Here is a 17,559-nt window from a genome sequence, read left to right on the forward strand (position 1 = left end):
CTACCAGCAGAGTTCTATACCTGGAGTACCTGTAAACACAGGATTTGCTAAATTAACTTATTCTGACTTTTGCACTAAAGTTGTTCTGAGTGTAGGCCACCTAGGAGGCAAGAAAATGAACAAGATGCCTTGAGATGTCCTCAGCCAAACTGCTCTCAGAACAAAAAAGAAATATTCACATCCCTGCCATTTTGAGCCCGGAACACGATCAATTCACCTTCTGCACTGGCTAAACCCACATGAAAACAAACGATGATCTGCAAAACTAGGAGTTTATTTAATTTCTACACATTTTCCTTTGAACAGGGTTTGGTAAACTTTTTCTGTGAAGGGGCAGATGGTAAATATTTTAGGCTTTGTGGGCCACACAGACTCTGTTGTAGCTACTGAACTCTACTGTAGCATGGAAGTGGCCATAGGCAATATGGAAATGAGGGGTGTAGCTGTATTCCAGTTACACTTTATTTACAAAAACAGGCTGTCACCCTCTGCCTTAGACTATTAAATTATTTCCAAGTGAACTTTCTTCAGCCAAAGTAAATACAAATCATGTCCTTTTAAACGAAAACATAAGCTCTTAACCCCACCATTCATAGTTCATGCCTTGTAAAAATGCACTATGACCAGCGGCAAGACTGCGATGTAATTACAAAAAGGAGGGGGTTCTGTATTCAGACGATTTGGGGCTTCAAATTCCAATTTTGTCACCTGATTAATAACCATAGTCACGCAACCCTGCACAAACTGTAGTTCCTTATCTATGAAATGGGCATGATACGCCCTACCTCATGGAGTCGTGATGAGGACCATGTAAAATGTTGGCACAGCAGATGACAAAACAGAGGCTCTCTAACACCAGGTCCCCTCCTGCCACAGGAGATGTTTTGATGAACTCTAAGTCATTCCTTAAACAGGCACTAATAGATTTGGCTGGATTCTTCATAAAACACATGATACCTAACACTGCCTAGCCATTCTGCAGACACATTTTCTAAGATGACCCAGATCATCTTGGCAAGGCTCTGAACAGCCTTAAAGCTATCGATCCTCAAAGCAAACCTACTCGAATTAAAAAAATAAAACACCTGACTCCTTGCCTCATTACCTTCTATTCTGGCTCAAGAGTCTAGAAATACACTAGAGGCTTCTTAGAGTCAGTCTAACTGTACTTATTCCAAAACAGTATCCCCCATCACAGTAAGTGGCTTTCTGACCAAATAGACATATGCGACGCATATGCATTAGAGCTTCTCAATTTGTCTCAGTCATATCAAACCTTAGGGCTAAAGGGGATTTGTTTTGATGATTGTTCTTTGGAAATTATGAAATATTAAGTAGGATTTCATTTAGAAAATCCCTCTTTGAATCATTTTGATACTTATTATTCATTTTAATGATCACGATACACTTACTTCTACATCTTTAAAAGTTGCAAAGACTTCTAGCTAAAAACAATATAATTCAGACCCAGTAGAGAGTACATTTTGAATCACTTTTTCCAGTGGTTAGTGATGGATTTGAGCTGATCCATTCACCCTATTACTTGGTCCCCTCCAGACAAATGGCATATCTTCAAGACAGCTGATTGGCTTTTGCAGCATGAGCTGTGGCCATGGACCAGGGTAACTATAGAAATGTTTCATAAACTGAAATTGGTATGCTAAATAAACTTAGAAAAGTCAACTACCATCAGGTTACCTTATTTTTACTGTGAAAAGGCTACTTAGTAATGATATTACATACATTTAATCAGATCTTTAAATCCACCAATGGATTTTTATAACCGTCAGATACCTGCCAGTAAACAAAGTTTTAAAATAGGAACAAGATCAAGTTCCACATCCACCCGCCAATTCCCAAACTCATAAACCCAGCTGATCTGCTCATGACAAAACTGTATTTTGTTGAACTATTTTCCCCTGTGAGAAACGGTTCCCAAAAAGTACATTTTAAATTTAAAAGTAAAAAGTACCTTAAGCAAAAGTTAAATGGTAATCATTGATGGTAAGAGTAAATATATGTAAAAGGTCATAGGTATAATAGTAATGAAGGTGCCAGTTCAAAATATCTTATTTTCCAAAGACCTCAAACTGGGCATTACTGACAAAGATTCTTTCAACAGGAATTAGTGGTGGAGGAAGAGGAACAGAAAGAAACTAAAGAGTGGATGTGCAGTTTCTAGAAAAATAGAGAAGAAAAGTCTGGAGATGATAACCTGTCACTCGGGCCAATTCCTCCAGGTACTTTCACCAGGAGGGTAAGCAGGAGCTTTGTTGGTGTGGGGTCCTCATTCGCCTGCTTCCGAGACACAGGAAGCTTTTCCTGACCTCCTCGTGCACATGTGCGCATGCACACACACGCAGAGACACATCCCTTCTCTGTATGTTGCACAAATTTCTAACATTTTCACTTCTCATGCTGTGCTGCACTTATCCATTGATGTTCGGTCTCTCTGTTAGCTCTGAGCTTCCTAAGGGCAAGGGCTGCTTCACGTTGTGGCACCAGCACAGAGCAGCTTGAGTGCTCAGCCGATAAATAAATGAATACAGTAACATCCTCGTCAACTTCCATGACTTCAGAAACAGCGGTTTGCGGCCATTAAAGGCACTCCCAGCCTCCCTCTCTAAGGCTGAGTTGTGTGTTTATAACTCCTTTGCATATCTGTATAATACCCTACATATGTAGTACACATCCCTAAATATTATGTTGATTGTGTGTCGTTTTGAACGTGGACGTATAACTGGGATCATTACACATTCTTCCGCCCCTTGCTTTTCTCACACAGTGTTGATATGAGAGCCATAAATGTGGATGTGTGGAGTTGCGCTCGGCTCATTTTCACTGCTGCATAGTAGTCCATTGTTCCACACTTTGTTTTCCATTCTCTTCTCAGTGATCATTTGAACTGGTTCCAGGTTTCACTATTACAAACAGTGCTGTTATGAACGATCTTGTAAATGTCTCGTGTTCCCGGCACACGTGGAAGAACTGCAAAAGTATTTTTGTGCCAGATTTTCCATTACTTCTGTCTGATCTGGCAGTAAAATTATATGGAGATGACTGATGGATGAAAATGTAGGCAAATCAACCATTTGAGATGAAATGAAATCCCAGGTTGTCAACACTCTTAATTTGAGCAGCAAGGAGGGAAAACAGAAAATAATGAATGAGCGGTGTCTGAGTTTCCCGGGGCTGCTGTAACCAAGGGCCACAAAGTAGATGGCTTACAACAGAAATTTCTTCTCCCTCAGTTCTGGAGGCTACAACTCTGAAATCAGGGTGTCAGCAGGGCCATGCTCTCCTGAATGCTAAAGGGGAGGGTCCTTCCTGCCTCTTCCAGCTTCCGCTGATTATAACTGTAGCATCTCAATCTCTGTCTGTTGTCGCATGGCTGGCCCTCTTCTTGTGTTTCTACGTGGTGTTCTCCTCTAAGGACACCAATCATATCGTATTAAGGGCCTATCCTACTCCACTATGACCTCGACTAATGATATCTGCAATGACCCTATTTCCAAGTAAGGTCACGTTCCAAGGTACCGGGGGCCAGGCCTATCAACATATCTTTCTGGGGGACACAAGCCAATGCACCACAGAGGCGAGAGGTTAACTACAGAAATTAACAATCTATGAAATGGTCATGTCAACATATGGGTACACTTAAAACAATTTAGTTTGTCAATCCATCTATAAACATTTACTGAACATCCATTAACCAGCACTGAAATATTAATATAGCTTCTTAGAAGAAATAATAAAATGACATCAGGCCAATCATTTCTGAGATGCTCTTACTCGGCATACATAATTGTTTAATCCTGTTTCCACAGAGGAAAAAAAATCAGTAAATGTATACTGGGCAACCACTCTGGACCATGGTGGGAAATTCTTAAAAACACAATTGAGATAGGTCTTCAAGGAGCTGGCAACTGAGTTGAGGAAATGAATAAATAAGAAGTTAAATAGTGATAAAGAATATGAATAGGTATAAGTTAAATAATAACAAAGACAATAATACAGGTGATACTATACATTTAAGGCAACACAGAACATCTATTCATGTATAATGATCGTGGCTTCCATTTACTAATCTACTATGTGCCAGGCATTGTTTCAAACACAGAATTCTTTCAATCCCCCCAACAACCTCAAAAGGCAACTAACTATATAAGAACTGTCGATGTTAGAATTCAAACCTAGTCAGTCTGATCCTCTGACCCAGTAACAGATAGTTTTTGCTCTGATTCTCTAATAGATGATCAAACAAAAAACAAGGGTATTATGCTTCTTGCTTACACAGCTGAGTAAAAAAGGGTGTTTTTAAAAATTCCATCCCTATGTCACAAAATCAGATAGTCACAAAGAACTCTAGCCTTCGTTTTAAAGACAAGTAAACAAAAAGTGACCTTTTTCCCCAAATCCATGTCTATGAGGCAATGAACCAGTACATTCCTTCTTGTTTGTCCACTGCAATATTACTTTGTGTCATGGAAGAGTTTTTCAAACTATATTAAAAAGAAGGAATTTTTTTTTACTAATGGATGAAAATAGAATAAGTACGCCATGAAGCACAACTATGATGTAATGAGGCCTCTGTTAAAATGGCTATCACCCACATGTAGCCAGATGAGTTATTCTTCAATGTAGTCTCTTTAGATGGTGTACGTTTATTCCAGCAACACTGTCGCTATTCCAAGTATTCTTTCAATTCTTTTGAAACTGCCTTTAGAGTTAAAACCACATAAGACTCCATCTCATGAATTTTACCATATCTTAATTTTTAAATGAAAAACAATACTTCCCACGGCATGAGTGCCCACTCTATTTAATAGATGGACCTCAAAATTATTTTGGCCTAAAGCCAAATGCCAAGTCCTCACTCAAAGATTTGACACCACTGAGGATATTTTTTAAAAGGTGACATGGTCTTTTTAGGCAATTCCAAGGAAGAGTTCCAAAAGTGGGCTGGAAAAATTCTAATCTGGAGCTTCCTGTTACTTCTCTTTATGGGCCAGAATTAAAAAGCGGCAAGTGAGGTTCTCGAATGTTGCCTAGAGTCTCCCAATTGTTGAAAATGCTGGGCTTGATACATCTTAATTAGTCCTAATTTACAAGAGCAGGTTGAACTTGAAGTACAGAGATCAGCAGCAAGAGTAGTAGCCTGCCCAACGGGCAGTTTGCCATAGTAGTTAGAGGAGTGTCCAAAGGGATTCTCCAAAGACTGGCTTCATTTGAAGCCTTGGAGATTCAGAAAGAGTAAGACTTGCAGTGACCCAGAGTATGGACAATGCGTATCTTCCTACCTGGAGCAGTTAACTATTATTCCAGCCATGATTACAAGTGGCCACCCATCTCTGCTATAGAAGAAAGGGAGAGAACCAAATGAACACACACGCACACACAAACTCAGACATACTTCTAGAACTTGACACTGTTAGCAGAGAGGAAGTTTTCATAGGTGTGAAAGAAATAATCTAAAAGGCAAAAATTTTAAAAAGTAAAAAGATGAAGAGGAACCAAAACCAGTGTCAAAAGAATGGCAACAAAAGAGAAGATGAAGAAATTCCAGTACTATAACAATGACACATATGAATCCGACACAGACAATCTCCATGGCTTTTGAAGGAGCAATATATGTTGCTCCACAGAAGAATAACAAGAATTCCCAACAGGGCTATTCATGAGATAGACCATCTTCCTAAAGACGGTATCTTAGACATGGCTTCTACAAACAAAATTCAACATCTAATCATAATTTTTTTTAAAAAAAAACCTCTCAGCAAACCAGAAATAGTCAAGGAAACCTACAGCTAACATCATACTTAATGGTGAAAGATGGAACGCTTTCCCAGTAAGTGTGGAAACAATGTAATGATGCTCGTATTGCTTGCATTCACGATCAGAGATCCTGGAAGTTTAATAAGGCAACAAAAAGAAATAAAAGGTACAACATATTGGAAGAAGTAAAATTGTATTTGTGCTTGGCATGATCACGTATGTAAAAAATCCTAAAAATAATACAGAAAACTATTAGAACAAATAAGTAAATTTAGTAATGTTGCATGATACCCAAGGCCGACATAAAGATTGCGTTTGTATTGTTAACCATAAGCAAATAGACATTAAAGTATAAAAATATCATTCTCATAATGTAAAAAATGAAATATTTAAGGATACATTTAATAAAATGTGTACAAGAGCCATATATTAAACATTATAAAACACTGCTGAGAGAAATGAAAGAAGACCTAAATACGTGGAAATACACATCATGCTCAAGGATCAGAAGGCTCAATATTGTTATGATGTCAATATTGATCTATAGATTCAATGCAATCTCTACCAAACCCAAATGGGCTCTGTCACAGAAATTGACCAGATGATTCCGAATTTTGTACGGAAAGAGAAAGAACCAAGAAAAGCCAAAATAATCTTGAAGAAAAAGAAAACCAAAACAAAGTTGGAGTGTTTCCACTACCCAATTTCTAGATTTACTATGCCTCCGGAATCAAGACAGTGTGGTACCGAGATAAGGACAGGCATGTAGATCAATGGAACAGAACAGAGTCCAGAATTAGGCCCATGTTTTGGAAGTCTTAGCAATGGTCAACTGATTTCTAACAAAAGTACCAAGGTGATTCAATGGGGAGAGGATAGTCTTTTCCACAAATTATGCTGGAACAATTTGATATTCATATGAAAAAATCAGTGAATCTTGACCCTTACTTCACACGATGCACAAAAATAACTTGAAATGAAGCATAGAAGTATTAGTTTTATACTGCTGCATAACAAACTCAGTAGCTAAACACAGTACACATTAATTATCTCACAGTTTCCCAGGGTCAGAAGTCTAAGCACGGCTTAGCTGGATCCTCTGCTCAAGGTCTCACAAATCTGTAAACTCAAGGAAAGGGGATTACACGGGTGTGAGCACTGAGGGCTGCAGATCAGGGGGCCTCCCTAGGGTCTAAGTGCCACGACAGAGCTAAACACAAAAGCTAAAAATGCAAAAGCCACAGAAGGAGACATACAGGAAATCTTTGTGAACTTAACGTTAGGAAGCATAAACCATAAAAGGAAAAAAAAATGATAAACTGGATTTTATCAAAATGAAAAAAGTTTCCTCTTTCAAAGGCATAGTTAAGAAAATGAAAGAGTAAGCCACAGTTTGGGAGAAGGGACTTGCAAATCACATATCTGATATAGATCTTGTATCCAAAATATATAAAGACCTCCTGTAACTTAATAACAACACAGAGAATCCAATGAGAAACAGGCGAAAGATTTGAGTAGACACTTGACCAAAAAAGATATAGGAATGGCCAATAAGCACATGAAGACATATCAACCATCATTAGTCATTAGAAATATGAAAACTAAAACCACAATGGCTGCGATTTAACAAGACAGGCGATAACAAGTGCTGAGACGACATGGCCAGTGAGAATGCAAAATGGCGCAGTTTCTTCGGAAAATAGTTTGACAGTTTCTTGTAAAGTTAAACATACACTAAGCATATGGCCCAGCAATGCCACACCTACATATTTACAGAAGACAAATGAAATCATGAGTCTAAATAAAGACCTATAAGCAAATGTACATAGTGGCTCTACTCATAACGGCCATAAAATGGAATCAACTCAAATGTTCATGGATGTGGACAAATTATGTTACAGCCACACTGCAGAATACGACTCAGCAACAGAAAGTCACCGACTGCTGATACATGAGACAATGTGGATGAATACAAAAAGCACTCTGGTAAGTAAAAGAAGAAAACTACGAAATACCATATAAACCCACCCTAAACACATTTCAAAGAACTACTAGTATTCAGACCACTTTCTTTGACCATAATGCAGTTAAGTTAGAAGTCAGTTTTAAAAATATCCAGCAAATGCATCTGTAAATTTAAAAGTAGACTTCTGAACAAACTCACAAGTGAATTAAATAATCACAATGGAAATATATTAGAATGATAAAAATACTATGTTTTGAAACATCCAAACAGCAGAACGAATCCAAAGACGGAAAGAGAAAATGAAGAGTGACTATTTCCAGGATATATTTTAAGCAGAAAAAAAACCCCAAGAGGCTGAACAGTGTACGTAGTATGCTTTTTTGGTGTAAGGAGGAAATGCAAGTGTGTGTGTGCTTGCTTGCTTGCTCAAATTTGCAAAAGAAACATAGAATGAACTAAAAACTAATAATACTGATGATGCGGGGCAGCACACCTGGCAGGAGACAGGGATGGAAGTAAAGCTTCTCTGAATATACCTTGATATAAATTTGACTTTAAAATCACATGCAGTTTTTACTCACTAAAAATTAATTTCAAAAAAAAAACCCTTGAGAATATAATTATGCTCATTCATTTCCGCATACTGACAAACCTCATACTGCATAACCACAACTGACAAACCTGTGGTAAGACTGATCAAGAAAGAAAGAAACACAAATGAACAATATCAAGATTTAAGGATGAAAAGACAGACGTAACTACAGATATGGCAGATATTAACTAGTAGCTTAAAATCTTCCCAAAGCAAACACCAGGCCGAGGTGGCTCTAGGGACGTTCTGCTAAACAAACATTCAGGGAACAGGTAACTCCAATCTTACACAAACTTCAAGAGACCAAAAAAAAAAAAAAAAAGGAATCCAGTACTCCCAACTCAGTTTACAAGGCTAGCAAAATGATACTAAACTAGACAAAGACAGCACAGGAAATGAAAATTAAAGCCAAATCTCACAAATACAGATGTAAAAATCCTGAAGAAAATATTACCAAACGAATCCAGCCGTAAGAAATACATTGGTTTCAGGCCAGCAATGCAAACCTCGTTAATGCTGCAAAATTATATTAGAAAATCCTTTCTAATAGCTCATGCATTAACAGGTTTAAAGAGAGGGATATATATATATCTGTGTATATATATATCCATAAAGGCAGAAAAGGGGGTGGATAAAATTCAACATCTATGCCAAAAAACAAAAACAAACAAACAAACAAAAAACTTTGCCATAGAAATCGCCTACACAGAACCTAAAGTAAACATAATACTTTATGGCGAAATATGGAAAACATTGCGTTCTCTCAAACACAGATCCTGGGCCCCACCTCAAACCTACTGAATCAGAAAGTCCAGACAGCTGCCAGGGAACCTGTCTGTCGGGCCACGCCCTCAGGTGATTCTGATGGGCAGGCTGCGCAAAGTCAAAGTGTGAGTCAAAGTAGCACACTGGCATCACCAAGGACCTTGCTCACCCGAGGCGGGTTCTGTGGCCACTGACCCACTGACTGTGAATGTGCATTTCGATCAAGCCCAGGTGATTCGCAGGACACTAGGGTTGGGGACACAGCTGCTCTGCAGCCGGCTGCAGGCCGGAATCACCCAGAGCACTTTAAAAACACAGATGTCTCATCTCCCCCAGATCAAAAAATCCTGAGGGTCTGTGGGTAGGACCTGGGTAGCGGGTCTTTAAACCTCCCTAGGAGATGCTGACGACCAGCCAACGTGGCAATCTATGGGGTTTTCCAGCCCAAGGAAACTTCCATTGAAGGACTCCAGCCCTCTCTGAGGAGCCCGAGAAGGTGTTCCTTTCTTTGAAGATGACTCCAAGAAAAAAGCTCGCATTTCACACATATACCAATGGTGACTACGAAGGCGGCTTACCAAACCGAAACGGAGAAAAGAACTCTCTGGAACTCTGTGGGGATGCCGTGAGGATTCAAATGAGATGTCTGTCAGAGCACTGGGCAGAGGGCTTGGCCCAGGTTACATCGAAGGTTAACGCGAGATTTTACTGAGGTGGCAGTGGCTCTGACAGCGAATCTGCTGCCACCGGCAGCAATTCAAGGCCACAATGTATCTCTTCAAGCTGCGCTGCCCAACACTGGGGCCACTCGGCCAGCAGCTCTTTAACATGTGAAATAGGGCTACCCCGAAATGAGGGGTTCAGGGAACGTAAACTACACCCGGGATCTCAACAACTTAGTACAGGAAAGGGAGAGACATGCTAATTGTTATCCTGATTACATGTTGAAATTATATTTTTGATATACTGAGTGAAATCAAAATCTATTATTAAAATTGATTTCATCCGTTTCTTTACTTTTTAATGTGACTACCTGGAGAACCGATTACACAGGTGGATGGAATTAATTCTCTTTGTAATGGACAGCATGGTCCCTCAGGAAGCCAGGAAGTGAACTGTTACTTAGCCCAGCTTTCCCTAACCTTCATTTACATACAGACCATCTGGGGGGGGGTGGTCTTATTCAAATGTAGATTCTGGTGGTGCTAAGACTCTGCATGTCTCCTAAACTCTCAGGAGCTGAGGAGGAGCAGGGGCTTCAGGATATTCTATCAACAGGGGAAAACTGTTTGGTGGCATAGAAGTGACGGGAACCTCCGGAGGAATGATCATGTTGTCTTAGAGATGATAATAGTGAAGAAAGGAAATGGCTGGCAGGGTTACAGTCAGCCTCAACTTTCAAAAATCAGTTATTATGTGTCACAGCGAGAGCGACAAAGAGGTGACTGTCAGCTCCATGGCCCTCTCTCTGTGATGGGCAGTAGGGACTCACACACACTCTCACAGATCAGAACCACTGATGTGTGCAAGGAACACTTCAGAACCAGGGAGCTCAAAATGGAATCTTTTTTTTTTTTTTTTTTGGTGAGGCAACCATTGGTTGACCTCACAGACTGCAAGGACCTTGTCAGCTTACGATCCCTTATTTTTTACACCTACAGCACCTGGTCTTCCTAGGTGGTCTCCCATCCAAGTACTAACCAGGCTCGACCCTGCTTAGCTTCCGAGATCGGAAGAGATGGGGCTTGTTCAGGGTGGTGTGGCCATAGACTCAAAATGGAATCTTGACTGGGGTTTTTTACATCCTGCCTGCCACATAACCAGTGTCAAGGGCAGTACCCTCCTGGGGTCTTCCTTCTCACTGTGACCCACAAACAGTACCGACATGTCATGGCTGCGGATTCAGTCCCCACCTAAATCATCCCAGGACCATAAAGGAACGTAAAGGTCAGCCAAGGGCACTGCAAGCATCACTACCTGATGCTAAAAATCCCCTTCAGGACCCACCTGTGCCTCTAGAGCTCCCACTAAGGGGACAGCAGGACTGATGTAGCAGTCCCGACCACTGTAAGAAGCTCTGGGAAACTGTTCCCTTCTCACAAAAAGCTCAAGGACGTGATAGCAACATATAACAATGATCACAAACTAAAAGAAAAGCCATCACTGTGTTGTCAAGGTCTGCAGGCAAGTGAATCTGAGCAGGAGGAATTACAAACAAGTTACTTTTCTTTTCACTTTCAATTATTAGCCTTCAACTCCCCTTAGCCCTTCTCACCCCCAACATATCAACAAGCAAAGCAAAAACGAATCTAAACACAAACTGCTCATGACAATAATCCAAAAATCCAGAGGCTGGGAAGAAAAGAGTGGGAAAGCAATGTGTGAGACCTCTCCCAGCACTGGACTCAAAGAACTTTCTTATTCATTTGCTAATTGACCACGGAAAGAAAGGCTAAGCATGAGCTCAGTTGTTTCATCTTGCAGTCAGGGAATATGATCCCTAGACAGACAACAGAATTTGTTGAAACAAACACATCCAAAAAATTCTAAACTAGCCTCCCTTGTCCAGTTCAAGTCAAAGAATGTTTCCTAAATGTCTCCAGCACGAAGAGGGCCATGTCAGGTTTCACCTGCCTAGACAATGTGTCCAACCTCAGCCGTCTTTATTACAAGCTTGGAAGATGAAAAAAATGAATACTGAAGTACGCAGGTGTTACATATCAAGACAAAGAGTCAAGAAACACAATACTTAACTAATGTAAGTACAAGAAAATTTCAAGAGCTACTTATGGAGTCATTTCAAGATCTTGAGAAACAAATGTAAGTAACAAGAGTCTGTCCTGTTCAACCAAGGAAGGCAGAGGAGACCTGGAGAGCAATCGAGTCCCTGGATTTCTTCTCGTCCCAAGCCCCAGAGTGCGAGCACCCAGTCTAGTATAGATGGAGGAACCTGGCAGGGCTTCAAGCTGCACTGAGGAGCTAAGATAAGGTGCTGATATGCGAAAAGGAATGACTTCTATTCTGAGACACTGCAGAAAGAGGCAGTGGAGAGATCGCCTTGCCATCGCCCCGTGATTGTTGGTTACACGGTACTATCGTTTCAGTAATAAAGAAAATGGAAGCTTGGAAGGTGTACCAATGGCTTCAGGTCCATTTGAGAGAGACAATAAAACGCTTCTATATCTCAGGGCTGACAGAAGAGGGAGAGCGAGGAGGCAGAGGCCATACCTACAGCTGTGGGGGAGATGGACCAAGAACAGGAAGGACACTGCCCTCTAACATAAGTTCTCCAAACAGTGACGGCTTATATAACAAATGACTGCAATGACAGTAACGCTGCATGGTCTTCAAAGGCTGCTGATGCACATCTGACTTTCCGAAGAGCGCTGGGAGTTTGGTAGGGCAGGTGTTCTTAGCTCTGTCTTACAAATGGAAGACCCGCCGCAGCGAGGTAAAATGATTTGTCCCGTGTCATAAAGTTAAGAAGGGGCAGAACTGGGACTTGAACCTGGCTTCTGGAATCCAAACTCGGGAAGCTTTCTTCCACCTCACACAGACACAAGGCTCTTTCCCACTCTTTATCCTTCCGATAGAGAGACAAAGAAAACACTAGTACAGGATGCCAGCTTTCCAAAGAGATACTTGCCTCATTCTTAAAAAGAAAAAAGATAAGACTGTCCTGGTTCTCCTGTGGAAAAATACATTGTAAACATTTAACATGAAAAAACTATCCTCCAACTACAGGATGGCAACTGGGCTCTTGCTTGAGTACCTCCAACTGGGTCTCTCTGTGTCTTTTTGCTTTTAAAGCAAAAGAATTGGAAGAAGGCCTCTCTTGCTCTATTCTTGTCTGTAGAAACAAACAAAATACGGCTTCAAGTAACTCTGAGTCCAAACAGTAAAGGGAACTTAGCACTGCAAGAACTGCGAACACTTCTGCCAACATCACCTAAAACTAAAAGCTCGAGTCAATAATGAAAAGAGAAACGTCTAGAAAATCAGGCTTACTGGATTTCCAAAAGTTTATGAAAACATGTCTGGAATCATTTCTTTTCCTTCAAAGAAAAGAATGCAGTTCCATGTAGTTCAAGTCAAAAGAAGGGAGTTCCATGTAATTTAGGTTCAACTTTTCTTGAGTACCTACTATATTTAAGATGCTATTCTAAGCACTTAACAGATTATCACTCAGTCCTGCCAACAACCCTCTGAGGAAGGTACTATTATTATTTTCATTTACAAATAAGGAAACTGAGGCACAGAGGTAAGTGACTCGCCTGAAGTCACACAGGTAATATTAGCGCCAAGATTCAAATCCAGAGTCAACAGCTTATAAGCAAATGAAGGCCCCTGTCCCCTCATCTGCCAAAAAGGAATAATGAACTGAGAAACTAGAAAATAAAGAAAGCAGAACTTCAAAGAAGTCAGAAACAGGGAAGGGAAATTACTAAAGAATAATGAAAACAACCTCTTATTCTTTTAGAAAATTAAAAAAAAAAACTTTAGAAATAACAAGAAACTCTGGCCTTTGAAATCCTTTGGCCACCAGTTCAAAATGTCACCTACTAAGCCCCGAAGAGACTCTGCTTTTCTTCTTATTTTGGAGCCCTCAATAAGAGCAAGAACCACATGTTCTTTCAGTGGTTTTAAAAGTAACTACATTTTGTTAACCTTCCTTTCACTTTGGAACAAAGAATACTGGAGTATTTTATGTAACTTTAATCATTTTTCAGAACCTGTACAAGTGAAAACATTTGCTTTGAAAGCATCGAATATACAGAATATGAGAGAACTGAAAACGTACTCAACAGATGGACTTTTATAGTAAGCGATCATTAATGCCATTTTATTGGAACTCTCGTTCTTAAGAAGTTGAGTGCTTTTTTAGAGCTACGGGGATCCTGATTTCACTGTGCTTCACTTTATCGCACCTCACAGATGTTGTGTTTTTCACAAACTGAAAGCAAGACCCTCCACCAGCAAAAAGATGTCAACTCGCTTTATTGCGATACTCACTTTATTGCGGTGGTCTGCGACTGAAACCGCAATTTCTCCGAGGTATGCCTGTAATTTCAAAACGAACTTGTTTCTTTACAAACCACACAACACGAAGATTGACAAGCATTTCAGATAATAGGTTCCCAGTACAAACCAGTGTGCAGGAAAAGAAATCCTTGTGTAAGGCAGCCTGGCCAGCAGACACTGGCAACAACCCATAAGACCTCAGCAGAGTCTTCTAGTTAAAGTGAAGTAACGACTGAAATAACAAGAGATTTGAAGCCCATCTCTTTAGGTGTTTGAAACTACTTACTGTTTGCATGTAAGGGGGGAAACGCAAGTAAAAATGAGACTGTAATGAACTTATCCAAAAGGCAATGGCTGGAGAAGTGATGGAGTGCATAGAATCTCTTTGCTTCAGATTTACTTTTCGATTTGCTACAATGAAGCAGCAGTTGATAGTCGAAAAGTAGCAATTCAAAGTAATGCCCAAGTAACTCTCATTCATGCTAGCCTGTTTTATTGTTATACAGTTACAGAGCTCTTTATTTCTTCATACTGCTCATCTCCACTAGAAAATATAGCATCGTTTGTTTATTTTTATTGTCTGCTTCCCCACACATTAGCTCTGTGAGGCAGGAACCTCACCAGTGGTGCTGTCTGCTGTCTTCCCAGCGTGTGGGACACTGGGCGGACCACCGGCATTCTGGATTGAATGAATGAATGAAAGTACTGACAACTTGATAAATGTGTTAGAACTTTAAGGTAAGGAGACCGATCATTTAATAACTATACTAGAATCTAAAAGCCCCAATGAATGTTCTCCACTTTCAAGCACCTCAGGAGGCAGCACCAATGGTTTGAATCTACTCCATGGTGTGGAATCTCTCAAGGGTAGATTTGATTTCATAAAACAGCCAAAAGTCATTCAGAGTCGAATCTGGTGAATAAGTAATCATGCCTAAAATATACGCTGGATGAAAGCAAAATGTGTCTACAAATTAACAAGCCTGATTGTCTTATTCAACTGGTAAACTGGTTTTAAAAGAAATTCATAACAGTTTCAACTACAGTAAATTCTCTGGCTCAGTCTCAAGACTCTAAGGTGGATACTTTACGAGGAACAAAAACTGAGCTATAATAATAAGAAAAAGTACCCAGGCTAGACAGCCACCAAGATATCCCCTAGAGACCCGACTTATGATATTAGCTTTGCCATTAAGTTGCCCGGAAGCCTGGGTCACATTAGTTGCCCTCTCGGGGCCTCGGTTTCGCCATCCGGGAAATAAAAATGAACTATATGAACTTCGAGGTCCCAGTCAATTCTAATATGCCATGATTCTATTCTTGTGAAGGTTTAGTATATCTGTTTCAAAACCAGCTACAATCCACTTCGCCTCATACTTTGTATGCGTCTAAAAAGCTCCATAATGCAATTTTTGCAGCAGATTCATTTCATCTTTGCTTAGGCAAAAACTAAAATTAGTTTTCACTTCCTGAGTGCAGCAAAAGAAAGTTAAGGGAGGCAACCCGGCAAAAAGCGCTTGCTCCTGCCTCTGCATACTTCCGACTGCGTATCAGGGAACTAACCGTTCCCTTTCAGATGTTCCCTTAACTGTTGCAAAAACAGATAAACCTCCCGTGTGTGACACAGAAACACTGGCCGAGAGCGCCAATCGAGGCTTCGTGGCCAATGACGGGCTGCGGCCGCTCCGCAGGACCCACGGGGATGCGGCGGGCACCCACCCCGCGCGGAGAGCCAAGGCGAGGACCAGCCCAGGCGCGTCGCCGGGGAGGCAGGGCTGTCGCCCGGCCCGCTTACCGCCCCGGGACCGGGAAGTGAAGTCCGGGCAGCGGCCGTGACGCCCCCTCCCCCCACCCCCCGGCCCGCCAGCCCTGACTCCCGACCCGACCTTCGCCCGCCACGGGCCCGGGACCTTGGGTGGGGAGAACTGGGAAACTAGAGGCACCTGCCTGCGGCTCCCCGGCCTCAACCCGGCCGGCGGAGACAGCCACGGCGCTCCAGCGAACCCACCCACCCTCGCGGGTGCTGCGAAGCCCCGCGGGACCCGCTGGCGTGGGGAGTCCCAACATCTTCCTCCCGGCACCCCCACCATGGGTCCCCGCAGCGTCCGGCTAAATGCCAGGACAGCCGCAAGCACGCACCCACCTTGGGCTCCGGGCGCCACCGCCGTTGCCAGGCTGCTCGGCTCCCGGGCCCCGCTCCGCCCCCTCCAGGGCCCGCCCCCTACCGCCTCCCCGCCCCTGGCCACCGCCCGCCGCCCTCCTCTGCACGTCGGTAGGCGGGGACGCGTCACGTGACAGGGGGTGGGGAGGGCGGAGGGCGCCAGGGAGTGTGGGGAGGCTGCTGGGAAACCCTCTTTGAAGAGTCCCGCGCGTGGATGCTGCTGGGAGTTGTAGTTCTAAATATGGCGCCAAGAATGGGCAGGGCCAAGATGCTGGCGGCCCACCCCTGTAAGGGAAGTTGGAGTAGTTTTCCCTAGCGGAGGCCGCTGGGAAGCGTAGTCCCGGGACCCTTCTCTGTGTCTCACCCTTTTTCTCCAAAAAGGGAAAACCGAGAGGGAAAACTTCCCTAGATAAAACTTTAGCGGATGTCATTTAATTTAGCTATTATTGGGTACATAAGGTTGGCTGAGTAAAGTTGAGATACTATAAGGGAAAAAGAAATTTCACCGACTCTGGTACAGAAACTGCAATTCGCAAATCCAGCTAACAGCTGAGGTGGCCTTCGTGCTGTCACAGCACCTTTCCCAGAACTCTCTTGACACTTAGTGAAAGGAAATATTTCAGGACAAAGTTCCTTCCACTTTTTGAGGTTTGGAGCAGGGGACTATTAATACACTAAAAAGAAAGGAAAAGAAAAACCGAAAAAGAAGGAAAACAACTTCAGGAAGAGAAATCAGTGCGTAATTAAAAACGACGACAACAACTTTGACACATAGAAGAATATGTGTAATATTCTTTGTGCTGCGTGACAATTACACATGAGCAGATCGGATAAATGATGATAAATAGGATTACTTTAACATGACCTTTTCCTTCTTATGTTTGTTAATATTCCAGCATCTAAAAGCAGCTGTTTTACGTGATACCAATACATATGTGTATAATCATATATCATTACACATACACACATATTAACTCTGTTGAAGAGTTCGGACTTCTTAGATGAGTAACAGGCCCTTCAGACTTCAATCCCACCTACTCTTCAGCCACTTCTCGATGCACCTCTTCCCTTCCCTCACCCTGGGTTCTGAGCTACTCACAGGTAGCTTCTTTCCATGCTCTGGATGCACTAGCTTCTTTCCTCCCTCCAGCCTGTACACTTGTTCCTTTCTCCTGGTTTGGCAAAACTCTTACAAGGGCAGCAGAATAGCACTTGCTCCTAGGCCAGATAGAGTTAGAAGCTCTCCCCAGAGCCCTTCTCATAGCACCTGTCATCATT

At 41.9% G+C, this 17,559-nt stretch overlaps 1 protein-coding gene and 1 pseudogene across 3 annotated transcripts in view; both read right to left on the reverse strand.

The window, feature by feature from the left end:
• MTM1 (myotubularin 1) overlaps positions 1-16,331 on the reverse strand; it is a 99,642-nt gene extending 83,311 nt beyond the window's left edge. For 2 of the 3 annotated variants that reach the window (XM_011383597.2, XM_011383596.2), the window contains exon 1: positions 16,264-16,331. The gene's annotated coding sequence lies outside the window, so the exon portion shown is untranslated. Of the gene's footprint in view, positions 1-14,111; positions 14,133-16,263 lie in introns of those variants that run through there. The other variant, XM_023525128.1, reaches the window with a different exon arrangement.
• Positions 10,751-10,869, reverse strand: LOC111733149 (annotated as a pseudogene).
• Positions 16,332-17,559: the final 1,228 nt, after the last annotated feature.

This window comes from Pteropus vampyrus, unplaced genomic scaffold, assembly GCF_000151845.1.
Source record: "Pteropus vampyrus isolate Shadow unplaced genomic scaffold, Pvam_2.0 Scaffold529, whole genome shotgun sequence".
NCBI classification, from domain to species: Eukaryota; Metazoa; Chordata; class Mammalia; order Chiroptera; family Pteropodidae; genus Pteropus; species Pteropus vampyrus.